The following is an 18331-nucleotide window of genomic DNA, read 5'->3' as shown; positions in this document are numbered from 1 at the left end:
ACACAATTTGCGATATACAGTACACAAAATTCTGTATGGAAACGGCTCAAGGGCAGATTTCTTTTGCACTAAACCAAAACTTATGTGCAAAACGCTGCGTACAAATATTCATACTTCTCTACTATACTGTATAGCAGTGGTTCCCAACCCTGTTCCTGGAGGCCCCCCAACACTACACTTTTTGGATATCTACCTAATCAAACACACCTGATTCAACTCATTAGCTCATTAGTGGAGACTCCAAGACCTGAATTGGGTGTGTCAGAAAAGGGAGATATACAAAATGTGCAGTGGTGGGGGACCTCCAGGTTGGGAACCGTTGCTGTATAGTATGCTGACAACAATATGCCAATGGAGTGCTGTAGTATGCCCAAATCCACAGTATTCGTAAAACAGTAAGTGAGAAATACCCGGATGACCTAATATTTCTAGTGAGATTTTTAAGTGCGGATTGACTGGGCACTTAACGATCCCACAATCCCTCGGGAGCTGAGGCATCGTCATGTTCAAAACACTAGATTTAAAAGAACGGCGGTGAATCGCGAAGTGGACGCCTCTTCTCAACTGTTAGTGCTATATATACCAAGATAATTGTTCCTTGTGCTTGAATGGTGCTTGTTTAACAAAACCAAAGCAGATAGTTTTTGCGGTTGTTGTTATTACGTCATATATTCAGGTCATGAGATGATGCCAACATGATGTCTTAAATCTATTCATTCTACTCGCATGCATACCTAAAAGAACATGCTGTTGGCAGATGTGTCCTTCATCAAATACATTACATACTGTGATAGCACACGGTTTTGGATGTGGCAGTAGTGCGTTTTTTTTTTTTTTTTTTTTTTCTTTTTTTTGAATTACGTCATCACGGACACCATTTTATCAGTAAAAGGCCATTTGAGTGGAAATTTCGCAAACATATTATTTTTTTTATTTTTTATATTGTTTGTCTCCTTTGTAACCCAATCCATTTAGTGTTGCATCATGTCATGAGAACGCATTTGGACAACATATCACCCTCCCTGTACTCTCAAATTGTAGAGGCATTAGCTACTCTTTAACTGATGATGATTACACTCGCATTAAAACACAATCACATTAGCGTTTACATAGTTGCTTTTTAGTGTGGCTACCACCAGAGATCGTTTTTCTTTCAAAAATTCACAAATTTGAAAACTCCAGCCAAAAACAGATTGGTGTAAAAACAGATTCACCACGAACGTCGAAGTCCAGTGAAGAGAAATAGAGGCGGGGTTTGTTTGTGAGTGAAAGAAAGAGGCGGAGGTTCATGTCTGAAGGACTTGTGTGTGACTGACAACGAGGGGCCTGGCTTGAGCCCTTCTGATTGATTGAATCAAACAGCTGAGAAGGCACGTTAACAGCCAAAGGGAATGTTGTGCTGCAGATGTTTGAAAGAAGAAACACAGAGAACACCGCAAAACACATTAAAACATTCACCCGTGAAGACGAACCTTCTGCGGTGAACGAACAAAAAAGAAGAAAGCGGACAATAGCCAAATGTGTATGTGTGTGTTTTTGAGGCGATGAAGAATGAGGACGACTGTCAAATGTCATATCGCGGTGGAAACTGATGAACAGCGCACGCAGCACTAATGTAGAAGCGCGAGAGGGAATCCGGTTTTTATAACGTTTATTATTATTAATAATAATAATAATCTCAACGCTTTTTGTTAATGTATGCATGACATCGTTTATTAATCAGATGAAGGGACGATTCAGCAAACGCTCTATTAAGCTGAATATTTTGGGGACAATCAAGTAACCATCTTAAAGAAGGATAGTGGGATTGTTCTTTTGTAAACCCAGCATAATCATCCACTGCATGAGCCGCAATGTGACATTTCCTACAAACGCGACACGCGCATTCATCGATCATTGGATTCTTTAATCGTTCAAGGTACGTGCACAGAGCAGCTACGAATAATGAAATAAATAATCACGGATCTGCTGTGTTCAGTGCTGTTTATTTTATGATTATTATTTTTATTATTGCAGTTATCATCTCTGTTCAATCTGACGCTATTTTTGAAATGTTGGCAGGGATTACTAGAGGTCTCATGCTGCTGTAAATGGACGTTTTAAAGAGAATATATTGAAGCTGAGTTGAAAATGAAAAGAGAGGGGCATGGGCACGTCAACAAAGCTTTATTTTCAATAAGAACTCAGGAGATCATGTCCTCTGGTACACGAAGGCTTTACTAAAAATGCCTTTTAGTATCTGAGCATCTGAATTAGGCTATACCTTACGTACTGACTAATAATTACATGAGACATAGAAGAGCACATTATGTGATTTTCTTTGAAAAAATAAATGATCTCATGCAGAAATGGAAGAGGGGTTAAATATTTTACATTTTAATTGCCATGTTAATTAGCATATGGCCATGCAATGAAGCAAGTAACATGTCAATGAGTTGTAATTAAGCAGGAGCTGGGATGCCTTCATACTACACCATTAAGAGACATTTGAAAGAACATTAATTGTTTCTCTCTCGGTCTCTGCATTTAATTTCACCAGCCATGTACAGTATGTGTATGCTTAAACCTTGCAGCTGGGGATCTGTGGAGTTGCGCTTCAACCCTAATCAAACACACTAGAATGTCATGTTCAAGTGAACCCAAAGGCGACGACGACGATTAGTTGGTTCATGTGGGTTATATACCTTGATAACACTGTCTTAATTGGGCAAAATAATTCCTGCCCTGAAATATTTAGAAAAGCTACATGCAAGCAGAATAAGGATAAGAGTTTAGTGCTATCAATAATTTCACATTATGTAAATGCAGAACTTGGCTTTGTAGTTAGTTAAGAAAACATTAGTCATCAAAAAGATACAACACTTTAGTCTCAGTGACTAGTCATCTTAATATCTTGATTTGTCAAGGGTTATGGGATTCAGGTCTTTCAATATGAGTGAAGTGACTTGGTAAGCAATTGCTTCTTAAAATGTTTACCACTGATTTTCAGAGCATAGGTTCAAATAGACATGCAATACTACAATGATTTTCTTTTAACAAAAACAACATGTTTTATCTGTCTAATAAAGATAGTGTTGTGCTAATGATTCAGAAATGCAGTCACTCAAAACAGTTTGAACATACAGTATCATTTAAAGTGAATATCTTTAACATCTCTCAAGATTGGACCTTAATGGCTCTAAACATAGGCTTCATTTTCTTAACACAAAAAATATAAATTTCATTTGATTTTTAGGTGAAATATATGCTATGCAATGTTGTTTGTATGTTATGATAAGGCATCTATGATTAATTTGGGCAGAAAATCTGTTTATCTGTCTGTCAGTTATTTGCTTTAGTTAGAAAGACTGCACAGGCTCATATTATGAAGCCTTAGTGTGAACCATGCAGCAGAACTGGTGTGAGCTGGATCCTTGTTATGTAATAGGAGACCAAAGCAGCACAAAAGAGTGGGAGCAGATTAAATGGGGGTGCTTTGGAAAGCTTTGGGCAGAGGAGGGCAAAACACGTCTCTCTCTGGATATCCTCAAATGGTGCAGAGATTTTAAAAAATGACAAATGATATGTGCATGGCAAACTTTTACAGAATATGATGTTCATATGTTGTGTTAAGGTTAGAAAGCTGTTGTTGATGCACAATGGAACAAGGCATCAGCTTTTCCCTATTTTTTTACATGGTGGAAAGGGGTGGAAAAAATAAAACACCATGACGGCATAGTCCAACTTAGAAGATACTACTTCACTGTTACAAATGTACAAACTACCACTTGAGAGTCTTTAAAGACACTGTAAAGTCAAAAGTTTGAAATTTGTTAAAATTTGTTTATTTTTTTAGGCTCATCTGTAGGCTAGTATACACCTAAAAGTTGACAGTAGTGATGTCAAAAGTACAGGTACTTGGGTACCAAGTCGATACTCAAATAAAAAAAGAGGTAATGATACCAGTGTTTCTGCAGTACCGTGTGCTGTCTGATTAACACAACTTTTAAATGCTCACAAGCTTATTTGAACGCATGCTCTGTTACTCATTTTACACTGAAATGGACAGTTAATCAAATTAAAATCGTGATATGTCCTTGTGTGATTGTTAAACCGTATTAAACTACCATTTTAATTCATCATTTTTATTTGTATAGCGCTTTTTACAACACACATCGTTTCAAAGCAGCTTTACAGAAAATCATGCATTGTCAAAAAATGAAAGCATAATATCTATAAGGTCTTAGTGATCATTGTGTAGTTTCATTAAATATGATTGAAAATTGTGTTTAAAAATTAAATAATTAAATAATAATTACATTTAGAACCCCTGTGCGCAAGCTGAAGGCGACTGTGGCAAGGAACACAAAACTCCATAAGATGTTGGTCTAACTAAAGCAGCCTAATTGAGAGTTGATGGATAAATTATGTGTATGCCTGGTTAAATAGATGAGTCTTTAGTCTAGACTTTGAGTGAGTGTGTCTGCGTCCTGAACAGTGTTAAGGAGACTATTCCATAGTTTAGGAGCCAAATTGGAAAAGGATCTACCTCCTTTTGTGGATTTTGATATTCTAAGAACTATTAACAAGCCAGAATTTTGTGATCGTTATGAACTTGATGGAATATAGCATGGTAGAAGGTCACTTAAGTACTGTGGAGCTAGACCATTCAAAGCTTTGTATATAGTTAACAGAATTTTAAAATTAATACAAAATTTAACAGGTAGCCAATGTAACGATGATAAAATGGGGCTAATATGATCATATTTCTTGGTTTTAGTCAGTTTACTGGCAGCTGCATTTTGAACCAATTGAAGTTTATTTATTTAACTTGCATTACAATACTCGAGGTCATGAGTGCATGAATTAGTTTTTCAGCATCAGAGAGCATGTGTTGCAACTTAGCAATATTTCTCAGGTGGAAGAATGCTGTTCCTCAAACATTGGAAATTTGATTTACAAAGGACAGATTGGTATCAAATGTAACAAGTTCTTCTCTGTCGAAGACGACAATACATCCATCGAGAGTCAAATTATATTTTAGCGGCTTAATTTTAGAGGTTTTTTTTGCCCAATAATTAGTACCTCTGTTTTGTTGGAATTGAGTAGAAGAAAATTTCTGGCCATCCAATCTTTGATTTCATTGATACACTCTACTGATTTGGAGAATTGTGAATTTTAAAGTTATATAAAGAAATAAAGTTGGGTATCATGGGCATAACAGTGGAAACTTATTCCATGATTCCTGAAAATATCTCCCAGGGGAAGCATGTATAAGGTGAAAACCAGAGGCCCTAAAACTGATCCCTGTGGCACTCCATACTTTTGTTTGATTTCACAATTCCTCGTTTACACATACAAAGTGGTAGCGTTCTGATAAATAGGACCTAAACCATGCTAATGCAAGTCCACTATTGCCAACATAATTCTCCAGCCTATTGAAGAGAATGTCGTGGTCTATCGTGTCAAATGCAGCACTAAGATCTAAAAGCACTAGAAGAGAAATGCAGCCACAATCTGATGATAAGAGCAAGTCATTTGTAACTCTGATAAATGCAGTGTCTGTACTGTGATGGGGCCTAAATCCTGACTAAATTTGTTCATATATACCATTTCTCTGTAGAAATGAACATAGTTGGGAGGACACCTTTTCTTTATACCTTTTCTAGTATTTTCGAAATGAACAGTGTTGGGCCTCATGTGTTCAGATAGAAGACAAAGGCAGGCCTAACAGTCATAAAAACATAACTCAAGCCCCCACCTTCTAAGTCGTAAATTTTACTGATAAAAATCACGCCAAACTCAAACAAAGGGAGTCCAAAACAGACTACAGATCCATGAAGCCTTGCCCTCTAAAGGATCGAGCTCTCAACTCCTATTGGATGAGGCACACCACAGAATGTCCCTCAAACATGACATCATCAGGACTTCAAATAATTCTAAAATGCATCCAGAGTTGCTTCCAGCGACTTAGTTCACCGAATACGGACGTAGCTTTTTGCTGCTCTCCGGTGCAACCTCGTGGCATAAGGAAGTAATGTCCGACTTGAAACTGTAGCCATACAATCTCCATCTCGCTGGACGAGTTGAGATTACTCTGTGTTCAACCGAACACTCTAACGGATCCGAAGGAGACCGCCGAGCAATTCGCATCTTCATCCGTTGGCCTACAGAAGTGACGAGATTAAAGATTTCTCTTCCATCTTCAATCAAGCCGACATTTCTGAGTTCTCCGCCAGCCCGCCGAGAATCAACAGCCGTACCGCCCGCCGACAGAGCGAGGAAACGGCCTCCCGTCATCACCCGAGCCTCAAGGAACCGGGTCAAAGTTAAAGGACGGAGGAAAACACATTCTACCTGTGTCCTCATGCGATTCAAGTAAGAGGTTACGTCTGGGCAGAGATAGAATATTATAGCGTGTTATTCTTGTGTTTCAAGGTTTTTGCTTGTATAGTTTACGGACCGCCATGTCCGCTCATTATTAATACACAGGGTATTAATTATCACGAATTTGTTTGCTGTATTGTGGTCCAACCAAATTGGATTGTTGTGCATTTTTGCCATCGCGGGTGAGACAGAAACTGAGTTAATCCATTAGAGTCAAATAACGCAGGACTTGTACGAGCCCCGCTCGTAAAACCGCGTCTCTGAGTGATGAACGCGGCTGCTTTATCTCCAGCTATCGTGAACTCAGCTTTCGGGCTGTCACTGAATAATCTCTCTCTCTCTCTCTCTCTCTCTCTCTCTCACTAACCACATTGACACACTGTCACACACACACCTTATGTGTTATAGGATTATTTTTATTTCCATATCTAATCATGTCACTTTTTAGTTTGTAGTTGTAAGTTGGAAGTTTATTGACTGCATTGTATTATTAATTGATGTTACTGCATAAATAAACTTTTGTTTATATTACAAAGAGAAGTGTTTTGGTTTGTTTTGCATATGCCTGTGTCATGCTGACGGGATGTCAGTGCTCGGATTCAAACCTTCATTCATTGTTTTTTTTTTCCCGAAAATCGATATTCTTCGGATGTCGATTTTCCTAAGAAAACAATCTAATATTGAGACTGTTTTAATATTCGGTTATTAGTCCCTGATTCCAGGGTGGTGCCCTGTCAATGTTAATCTTTATTAATATTCTATTGATTTTTGATAATTATCTTTGATTGAATTTGAATGATCAATAAGCTAGTGTTAATTTTAATGTTTCATCGATGTTAACAATTAATGATTATCTTTGATAAGTGTTGATTTTAAAGGATTAAAAAAAGCTAACATTGATTCTTATCAATGTTCTATTGATTTTTATAATTAATAATTATCTTTGATAATTATTAGTTATTGCTAATAACCAAACTTGCTCCTAAACGTAGCACACTACATTTACTGGAGTCCCATATGAGGTTTTAATGAATTAGATCCAATTAATTAATTTAAATATTGATTAATAACTACAGAAATAATTATTAATTATTTCTGATAGTAACACTGATCTAAACAACCAGTAAAGCCCGACAACAGGAGATTTGAAATCGGTCTATAATTGGCCAATTCTCCAAAGACTCAATTAAGAGCAGGGGAGTCATTACACTGATAAGTAAGCATCTACAATTCTCAAACAGATTAAAGATAAATTAAAGCTGCAAGCAGCGATTAACAGGCCCTTGCACCCTGGTGCACATTGGGGCTGCTGTGCCAGGGGAACGGCATTACATTTTTTGTAGCACTTTTTATGTTATAATGTATTTCATTCTTCAGGTCATGTATTTGTATGTAATTTTGAGAGGACAGGAGAGTTAAGGAGGTAAAGGCTTTTTATTTCACAACAAATTTTATCAAAGATACGGAAATAACATCAGAATAATGATCTCAACAAATTTCAAGATATTTAAACAAGACAACGCATTTTTCTCAGGCAGTTTAGTAGGCCTACTTCAGCTGCATCTGACTGGAAAGTTAATTTTTCCTGAGGTAAGATACTTATTACTTCACAACAAATACAACTTTTATAACTATACATCAAAACATGTCACATTCTGTTGCCAGTAGGTGGCGCTATGACTATAACTGAATATTGGTACGTAGGTGTATTCAAGCCGGGACTGTTATCAAATGTAAAGTTTTGGGCAGATTGGACATTGTATGTTTGAGTTACAACAACTTCCTGTTTCATGGCGAAACATCAAAATTTGTCAGGCTGCCACAGACACGCTGTGCAGTGAAAACTTGAAAGCTTCACAATTTAGCATCGTCAAGGCCTTTAGACTGACCAAATATGATGTTGATCTGATTTAATCTCTAGGAGGAGTTCGTTAAAGTACAAGGCCTGGAAATGGCAAAAACTGAGCAAAAAAAAAAAAAAGAAAAATAAAACTTCCTGTTGGGTTTAGGATATGGTTCTTAGAGACTTTTTTGTACGTGTTGACATGTTACAAATGCCTACTGATTTTCTTACGTGTAGGTGAAACGTGGCATGAGGGCTGCTTCGTTGAAATTTTGTAGGTGGTGCTATTGAGCCATTTTGCCACAATTCTAAAACCAGTATCAAATGTAAATTTTCCCTACTTCTGAGATGTGTGCAAAGTTTCATGAGTTTTCGAGCATGTTTAGGCCTCAAATGTAACTCATTTCATATTGAACTTTGTCAGGCCGCCACGGACACACCCTTCAACGAAAACTCAAAAGCTTTGCAATTTAACATCACCAAGGCCTCTAGATTAAGACTGACTAAATATAATGTTGATCTGATTAAATCTCTGGGAGGAGTTTGTTAAAGTACAAGACCTAGAATTGGCTGTTGCCAGTAGGTGGCGCTATGACTATAACTGAATATTGGCACGTATATGTATTCAGGCCAGGACTGTTATCAAACATGTGAAGTTTGGGGCAGATTGGACATTGTATGTATGAGTTATAACAACTTCCTGTTTCATGGCGAAACATGGAACTTTGTGAGACATCAAAAGTATTTAGCATCGCCAAGGCCTTTAGATTAGAATAACCAAACATGAAGTAGATCTGATGAAATCTCTAGGAGGAGTTCGTTAAAGTACGAGGCCTGGAAATGGCAAAAACTGAGCAAAAATTTAAGAGAAAAATCAAAATGGCTGACTTACTGTTGAGTTTAGGGCATGGGTCAGAGATACTTTTTTTTTGTAGGTTACACATGTGTACTGATTTTTGTATGTGTAGGTGAAACCAAGCGCACATCGTTGAAAGTTTGTAAGTGGCGCTATTGAGCCATTTTGCCACACCTAATTCTGAAACCCATATCAGATGTACATTTTTGTCACTTCTGCCACTTGTCCAAAGTTTTGTGAGTTTGAGTATGTTTAGGCCCTCAAAAATGCGATTCACTTTGGAAAAAAAGAATATGTAATAATAATAAACGGAGCAAATACAATAGGGTCCTCGCACCATCGGTGCTCGGGCCCTAATAAACGCCTAGAAGAACAATACGGTCCTCACACCATCTGTGCTCGGGCCCTAAATAGGAAGAGTCATTATTGTTTTAGCTGATTCAGGGGAAAAGTCTTATTTTGGCTAATATTTATGCACCTAACATTGATGATCAGGGCTTTTTTTATAGATCTTGAAGGGATGTTGCAAGCCGCTGGCACCCCTCTTGATATAATATTGGGAGGAGACTTTAATCTTTTGATGGACTCAGTCCTTGACCGTATTGAAGCAAAAGTTTGCAAGCCCCCTAGAGCAACATTGACACTTCACAGGATGTGTAAAAATCTTGGGTCTTGCAGATATTTGGAGACTTTTGAACCCATCTGGGAGGGACTATAAAAAAATGTTATCCATCCATAAGATTTACTCTAGATTTTGTTTTATTTTTTTATATCCAAGTCCCTCAATTGGAAACATTTTGGTCTCAGATCACACCCTGGTGTGTTTAGAGGTGTTGCCACATATGGAGAAAAGAAAATCATATAGTTGGTGCTTTAATGTATCCCTTTTCCAAAATCCTGAATTCCAACAAATGCTTAAGACTGAAATCAATGTCTATACAGAGACCAACAGGTTTTCAGTATCCTCTGGGCATGGCTTTGGAGGCACTTAAGGCAGTTCTTAGGGGCCGGATCATAGAATATGCCGCATTCACCAAAAAATCCAAAGCACAAGAACTCGTGGAATTGGAAGGGAATATTACAAGTGCTGAGGCAGAGCTGAAGCACCGAATGTCGTCCAGTGACCTCAGAGAATTGACCCGATTGAAATACAGATATAATATTATTTTGTCACGGAAGGTGGAATTTTGGCTATTCGGGGCAAGACAGTCATACTTTGTGTCGGGGGACAAAGTAGGGAAGTTGTTGGCTAGATACATAAAGCAGAGAGAGTCTTTCTACCATTCCCTGAGAAAAATCTGCTGGTGCTGAAATATTTACCTCAGCCATTGATGTTATTAATGCTTTAAAATAATATTATCTTGATTCTGAGATAACCTTGGAGGAGCTTGGTGAGGTAATTAAGGCCTTGCCTACAGGCAAGGCTCCAGGGCCAGGCGGCTTTGCTGCTGAGTTTTTTAGATCTTATGCTACAGAACTGGCTCCACTTTTGCTAGAAGTTTATATGGAATCATTAAAGAATGGAAAGCTTCCGCTAACCATGCCGCAAGCCTGGATCAGTCTGATTCTTAAAAAGGACAAATCCATGCCAGTGTAAGAGTTACCGTCTACATTCCTTGATCCAGCTAGACGTTAAAATATTGTCAAATATTTTGGCTAACCGATTAAGTTCTCTTATGACATCTCTTATACATATAGATCAGGTGGGGTTTATTCGGGCCGTAACTCTTCTGATAACATTAGGCATTTCGTTAATGTCATGTGGGCGTTGGCGAACGGTCAGACACCGGTCGCTGCCATCTCACTAATTTCAGATTATTTTACTCTGTATAGGGGCATCCGGCAGGGTTGCCCTCTTTCCCACTTATTGTTCTATTAGCAGCCGCGATAAGAAAGGAGGATTATTTTCCAGGGGTGGAGGCGGGAGGTGTGGCGCATAAGCTTTTGCTTTATGCAGATGATATTTTATTATTTGTCTCCGATCCTACTAGATCTATGCCTTGCCTCCACAGAATTATTAATTCCTTTTCTAAGTTCTCAGGATACAGAGTGAATTGGTCTAAATCCGAAGCTTTGGCTCTGATAGCATACTGCCTGGTAATGGCTTTTCAGCCAGGCGCCTTCCAGTAGCCCAAGCAGGGCATTAAGTATCTGAGTATTTTATTCCCATCAAATTTGTGTGATTTTAGTTAGAGGTAATTTGACCCTTTTTATTAAAGGTTTTCGAGCGATCTGGGCAGGTGGACTTAATTACATTTATTATCATGTTATTAAAATGAATTGTATTCCAAAGTTCAACTACCTGCTACAGCTCCCTGTAGATGTCCCCCTCTCTTATTAAGCAGTTTGATAGCATAGCAAAGTCCTTCATTTGGAATGGTAAGCATCCTAGATTGCATTTTTTATTAACATTTTTATTGATTCCATTCATAAACCAATAGACACAACATAAAATACGGAGTCAGTTATATAAATTAAACCCTTCCCTCCAAACATCTCCCCACCCGACACAAACACGCATTACAGTGGTCTCGTACAATTATAGCAAAAAATTAGAAACAAACTAAAAATAAAATACTTTCAAAAAGCAAGAGTGCATATACACATCAAACTAAAAGTTAAAAGAAAAAGCCCCTCCCCGAGAACCCTCCAAAAAATCAAAATATCCACCCCACTTCCTATTAAACAAATCCCACTTTCCTAACCTTCTGAAGATTGCCTCCTCAAATGCCGCAACCTCGCTCATCTCCCCGCACCACTCCCGAAACGAGGGTGCCCCAGCCATCTTCCACCCCCTGAGTATTATTCGCCTGGCCACCATAACTCCGGCCAGGACCCAACCTCTCCAGTGGCTATCCCCATCACCCAAAATGCAGAGTCTGGGGCAAAATGAAAACCTTGTGTCCAACACATCACACATAAATCTCTGAATCTTTAACCGAAATTCCTATATTTTAACACATCCCAAAAAAACATGGGTTGTGTCCCCGTCTTCTGATTGGCATCGCCAGCAGGTGGGTGTGTATTTAAGACCAAGTCTATACAATCTAGAGGGGGTCCAATATAATCGATTCAAAATCTTAAATTGCATCAGACGCACCCTCGGATCTCTAGATGTAGACTTGACGTTTTTTAGAATCTTAGCCCACACTCCCTCCTCCAATACCAAATTTAAATCTCTCTCCCATAATCTTTTGAGAGAAGTTGAAGCTCCATTCCCCAGACTATGAATTAACAGGGAGTAATACACTGATGCCTCATGACCTTTTCCAAAAGCAGTAATCATCGTTTCTAGAGTATCTGCCCTTTTAGCGGGGTGTATGCTACTCCCAAAAATAGTACAAAGCAGGCGGCACAGCTTTAAGTACCTGAAGAACTGCGATCTAGGAATCCTGAAATGTTGGACCAAATTTTCAAACGATCTCAACCCACCACTCTCATATAGGTCACCGAGTGTATTAACACCCCTCTCAATCCACTCTGACCAACAGAAAGAATGGGTTTAGCCATATGCTTGAGGCAACATTTAAATAAATGTCTGAATTAAACACTCTGTACACTTGTCCATAGCACGTGCAGATGCGAGATAATGGGGTGCGACTTCTCCAATTAGTTTAATAGGCTTTGTAATAGTAAAATAGGGGCAATAACTTACTGTTCAATTCCAAACCAGGGAGGGGCTCTCTCAGGTGGAAGTGACCAATGAGCTAAATGTCTGAGACTGAACGCATAATAATAAAACAAAATCTTGGGTAGGCCTAGCCCACCTTTGTCAATCGGCCTATGTAACTTGTTGCAATGTAACCTGGGATGCTTTCCATTCCAAATTAAGGACTTCGCTATACTATCAAATTGCTTAAAATAAGAGAGGGGGACATCTACAAGGAGAGATTGTAGTAGGTAGTTGAATTTTGGAATACAATTAATTTTAATAACATTAACCTTCCCAATCATCGATAAATGTAATGAAGCCCACCTGTCCACATCATTTGGAAACCTTTTTATTAAGGGGTCAAAATTAACTAACTAAATTAGAAAAAATTGCTGGGAATAAAATTCCCAAATACTTAATTCCCTGTTTGGGCCACTGGAAGGTGCCAGGCTGAAAAGCCGTTATTGGGCAGTACGCTGTCAAAGCCAAAGCTTCGGATTTAGACCAATTGACTTTTGTATCCTGAGAACTTGGAAAAGGAATTAATAATTCTTTGGAGGCAAGGCATAGATCTAGTAGGGTCAGAGACGAATAATAAAATATCATCTGCGTAAAGCAAACGCTTATGCGCCATACCTCCCGCAATCACCCCTGGAAAATCATCCTCATTTCTTATCGTGGCTGCTAATGGTTCCAGGGCAAGACAGAACAACAATGGGGAAAGAGGGCAACCCTGCCGGGTGCCCCTATCCAGAGTAAATAATCTGAAATTAGTCCATTTGTTTGTACCGCCGCTACAGGGTGTCTATAAAGTAGCTTAATCCAACCAATAAAAGTACTTCCGAACCCATTTCCAAAATCTTAAAGATAATCCCATTCTACTATATCAAACACCTTTTCGGCATCAAGTGAGATGGCAGCGACCGGAGATTGTTCGTTCGCTGCTGACCACATGATATTGATGAGATGCCAAATGTTATCAGAAGAGCTACGGCCTCGAATAAACCCCACCTGATCTATATGTATAAGAGATGTCATAACTTAATCGATTAGCCAGAATTTTTGACAATTTTTACATCTAACTGGATCAGGGAAATTGGACGGTAACTTTTACACTCGCTTGGATCTTTGTCCTTTTTAAGAATCGGACTGATCCGGGCTTGTGTCATGGTTGGCGGGAGCTTTCCATTCTTTAATGATTCAGTATAAACTTCTAACAAAAGTGGAGCCAAATTCTGTAGCATAAGATTTGAAAAACTCAGCGGCAAAGCCGTCAGGCCCCGGAGCCTTGCCTGTAGGTAGGCCTTAATAACCTCGCCAAGCTCCTCCAAACTTATCTCAGAATCATGAGAATTTTTTTGCTCAGTCGTCAGTTTAGGGAGATCTAATGGTTCCACAAAGTTTCTAATATCTTCATCAGTAGACGAAGACATGGAACTATAGAGATCGGAGTAGAATTCTTTAAAAGCATTATTAATATTAATGGCTGAGGTAAATATTACACCACCAGCAGATTTCACCGAGGGAATGGTAGAAAAAGACTCTCTCTGATTTATATATCTAGCCAAAAGTTTTCCTGCTTTGTCCCCCAAGTCAAAGTATGACTGTCTTGTCCTGAATAGCTAAAACTCCACTTTCCGTGACAAAATAGTATTATATCTGTATTTCAATCGGGTCAATTCTCTGAGGCCATCAGATGACAAATGGCACTTCAGCTCTGCCTCTGAATTTTTAATATTTCCTTCCAACTCCAAGTTCTCGTACTTGGATTTTTTTGATGAATGAGGCATACTGTATGATCCGACCCCTAAGAACTGCCTTAAGTGCCTCCCAAGCCACACCCACAGAGGATACTGAGGACCAGTTGGTCTCCATATAAACATTGATTTCAGCCTTTAACATTTGTTGGAAATCAGGATTTTGCAAAAGGGACACATTAAGGCACCAACTATATGATTTCTTTTTCTCTGTATATGGCAACACCTCTAAACTCACCAGGGTATGATCTGAGACTAAGATATTTTCAATTGAGCAATCAACAACAGATGAAATGAGGGATTTGAATATTAAAAAAAACAATCTATTCTAGAATAAATCTTATGGACTGTTGGAAAAAAAATTTATAGTCCCTACCAGATGGGTTCAAAAGTCTCCAAATATCCGTAAGACCTAGATTTTTACACATCCAGTGAAGCGTCAGTGTTGCTCTAGGGGGTTTACACACTTTTGCTTCACTGTGATCAAGGACTGAGTCCATCAAAAGATTAAAGTCTCCTCCCAATATTATATCATGAGGGGTGCCAGCGGTTTGCAGCATCCCTTCAAGATCTATAAAAAAGCCCTGATCATCAGCATTAGGTGTATAAATATTAGCCAAAATCAACCTTTGCCCTTGAATTTCAGCTAAAACAATAATGACTCTCCCTAATATATCTTTAATCTGTTTGAGACATTTGAATTGTAGATGCTTGCGTATCAGAGTAATGACTCCCCTGCTCTTACCTGAGCCAGCAATAAAGAAAACATGTCCACCCCATATCTTCCCAAATTTTTCAGCTTCTTGCAGGGAAAGATGCATTTCTTGAAGAAACACTATATCATATTTCTTGTGCTTAAGAAGAGAAATAACCTTCCTTCTTTTTATGGGGTGCCCCAACCCATTTGCATTCCACGTGGAGAGAGACAATCCGCTCATATTAAAATTTGACATTTTGACATAATAGAAAAAATAGATTGTGTGTCAAAAACAAAATTATAAAGACCACATTAGTGCAACAATCAAACCCCAAACTTCCCCCCCACAAAACCAAACAAACAGAAAAAAGAAAAACATGTGCATTAATCCTGCACATGACAGCGCCAACTGGCGTCCATCGCTCTAAACTCGAGAGCCCCCGTGACAACTTTGCTGTCGGATTGCTGAAGTTCGGTGTTTCTATACAAATTTGTGAGACAGAATTACAAAAATAAAAGATCATCTATAAAACAAACTCTAGCCAATATGTGGAATAAACACAAAGAATGTGTAGATTCATCCACATAAGTGTCCCGAAGGTGTGTTCCTCCACAAAACAAACTCCAGCCGCTAGGTGGAAGCAGCACAAATAAAAAAAAGGCACTCAGTTTCCTCGGACAGTCAAACGAATGTTCAGCGAGCCGGCCCATTCGGCTGCTACATGAGTGCAACAAATGGACCTAATCACTCCAATGACTTTATGAAGGACATCGCTTGCTGGGGACATGTGAATGTTTTATGGCCATCCTTAGCATCTATTCTCAATTTGGCCGGGAACATCAGTGCAAATGCGACCTTCCATTGATGTTAGAGTTTCTTGCATTCCTTGAATCGATCATATTTCTCTCGTCAAATTCGCAAAGTCTGGGAACAAGAAAATGCTGTGGTTCTTCCAAGAAAGCCTTCCTTTACTCCTCGCCTCATGTAACACGAGATCATTATCGGATGATCTCAGAAATGTGGCCAGAATTGATCAAGGCCTATCTCCCTCAGTGGATCGCCAAGCCGGAACCCTGTGAGCTTGCTCAATTTCCAGTTTATAGCCTGTTATGTCGAGCAGATTCAGAAAGAGCCCGTCCAGGAATTTCACCATATCCTGACCCACTTCGGCCTCAGGAATTCCAACAATACAGACATTATTCCTCTGGCTACAGTTCTCCAAGTCCTCCAACTTCTCCCAGACATGCTCCAAATCCACCTTAGTCGCTAGCGGATTAGCAGATAATGCTAATTTTTCGACATCCCCATCTCAGTGAATTTTGTCTCCATGGCAGTGATCGATCAATATATTACAGCACGATCCTCCAAGACAGCAATGACCTTCGTCAGCATTGCTGACATGTTCAACATTTCTCACAGAATTTCCAGCACTTCACCAACCAAATCGACTCCCTGGCTCAGGGCCTGCTGCTCGGGGGTGTCAACTTGAGCACATAAGTGTCTTTTTCATTTCTCCAGAGCCCGAGGATTTTGAATTCTTTGACACATTGTCCACCTAGAACAGTTATGGAACAGAGTATATCGAATCTCACCGGTTTATGACATTAATAGTGTTAAAACTAGCAAAGTGTGCAGAGCTCACCATTCACACATCTGAACCTCGCATGGCATCCATGTTCCTCCCTAACTCAACGTTTTAAATTAATTTCTGCATTATTACGCTACATGCATCAACAAAGTGCATTTCGAACTCAACGTATATTCAACATTCAAAATCTGTATAGACTAAAACTTGCTATTAAAATGAATACGAGAATGGATTTCGTAACGCGACTCGAGTATGTTAATCATACGTGGAAATCCCACATCTTCATCAACCGAGTAAGGGCAACATAACTTTGGCTATGAACACCCCAAACGCTTTTAGTTCTTGTTTCATGTCTGTCTGAACTAGCACCGAGTGCCTGCTTCAAGACGGAAGGCCCGAAGCTGTGTCTGTGTGCAGTTTCGGGCTCACCTGCGACTCTGTGCGCACCGCGTGTTATATATCCTCGGGTGATGTCAGCATAAATAGCTTATCAAACATCGATGTATTACCAGTATACAGCAATCGTGTCGAGCAATGTCTACAAACATTGTTGTAAAAGTTTTTTGACCATCACTGTTGTAAGTGACTGCATAAAGAAAAAGTTCCCAGACAGGAGACTTAAATGACGCAGGGGCTTCTCACTAGTGGCTTGTTTTATCCACTTGCCATTTTGCCAACTAACACGTGCAGAACTGTGATGTCATCAACTGATTTAACATACCAACAGTTAATAGGACAGCTTCTCTCTGTAGAAAGTTGACCCACGTGAAACGCAGGTGGAGTGTGTCCATCTACAGAGCCATAACTGTGCATTAGCGGAGGTTACAACTGCGCATGACTATATGGTGCTTTTATTTTCTTCGCCAAACTGTATGATCCAGATGCGTCATTAAACTAGAGATGAACCGCGGAGCAAATGCTTACTGAACCGTGGTTGGCAAACCGTACAGTTCCTTTTTTTTTTTACCGAGAACTGTTACACCCCTAGTGAGAACTCACTCTTAAAGATACAGATCTATGCCATCATTACAGAGTAAATTACTGATCCAAAAACAAGGTACTACAAAAAATTATAAGCGAACAGATAAAAGATACATGAAACATGCTTGTTGCTGTATTATTGTAAGTATTATTTTTGAAGCAATATAAAAAATAATATCAGATTTTTGTATGGAAAGGTATATGAAATACCTTTTATCTTACACTGTTTATTAGCATTCTATAAAATGTTTGTATAGTCATATTAACAAACTATTTAAGTCAAACCTTTCCATACAAAAATATGTATGGCCAAGTAAACTTCAAATGAGTGAAATATGAATATACATTGGACTAAAAAAAAACTCTGCCTCATTTGAAAAGCCTAACAACAAATTATACATTTTTGTCTGTAAAAAGTATTTGGAAACTTAAGTCACACTTAAAATGTGTGGATGTTGTTGTATTAGAAATATCAAAGCGTCATCTGCATATGTCTTTTGGAATCAAATGTTCACATATCTAAAGTTCAATACTGGTTTTAAAGTTCATGAAATCCCCCTAGTTCTGCACCACTCGTTCACAACTTAGAC

The 18331-nt window shown here is 38.8% G+C and overlaps 1 protein-coding gene across 3 annotated transcripts in view; it reads left to right on the top strand.

Moving 5' to 3' along the window:
* The first annotated feature begins 1292 nt into the window (after window positions 1-1292).
* Window positions 1293-18331, top strand: part of LOC127452169 (G-protein coupled receptor family C group 5 member B-like) — a 34260-nt gene continuing 17221 nt past the window's right edge. The window contains exons 1-2 of one of the 3 annotated variants that reach the window (XM_051717466.1): window positions 1293-1918; window positions 3836-3932. The gene's annotated coding sequence lies outside the window, so the exon portion shown is untranslated. The remainder of the gene's footprint in view (window positions 1919-3835; window positions 3933-18331) is intronic. The other 2 variants (XM_051717467.1, XM_051717465.1) reach the window with 2 other exon arrangements.

The sequence above is a fragment of the Myxocyprinus asiaticus genome, chromosome 14, assembly GCF_019703515.2.
Source record: "Myxocyprinus asiaticus isolate MX2 ecotype Aquarium Trade chromosome 14, UBuf_Myxa_2, whole genome shotgun sequence".
In the NCBI taxonomy this organism is placed as follows: domain Eukaryota; kingdom Metazoa; phylum Chordata; class Actinopteri; order Cypriniformes; family Catostomidae; genus Myxocyprinus; species Myxocyprinus asiaticus.
Note: the sequence above shows the minus strand (reverse complement) of the source record. Positions and strands in the feature narration are given on the sequence as shown.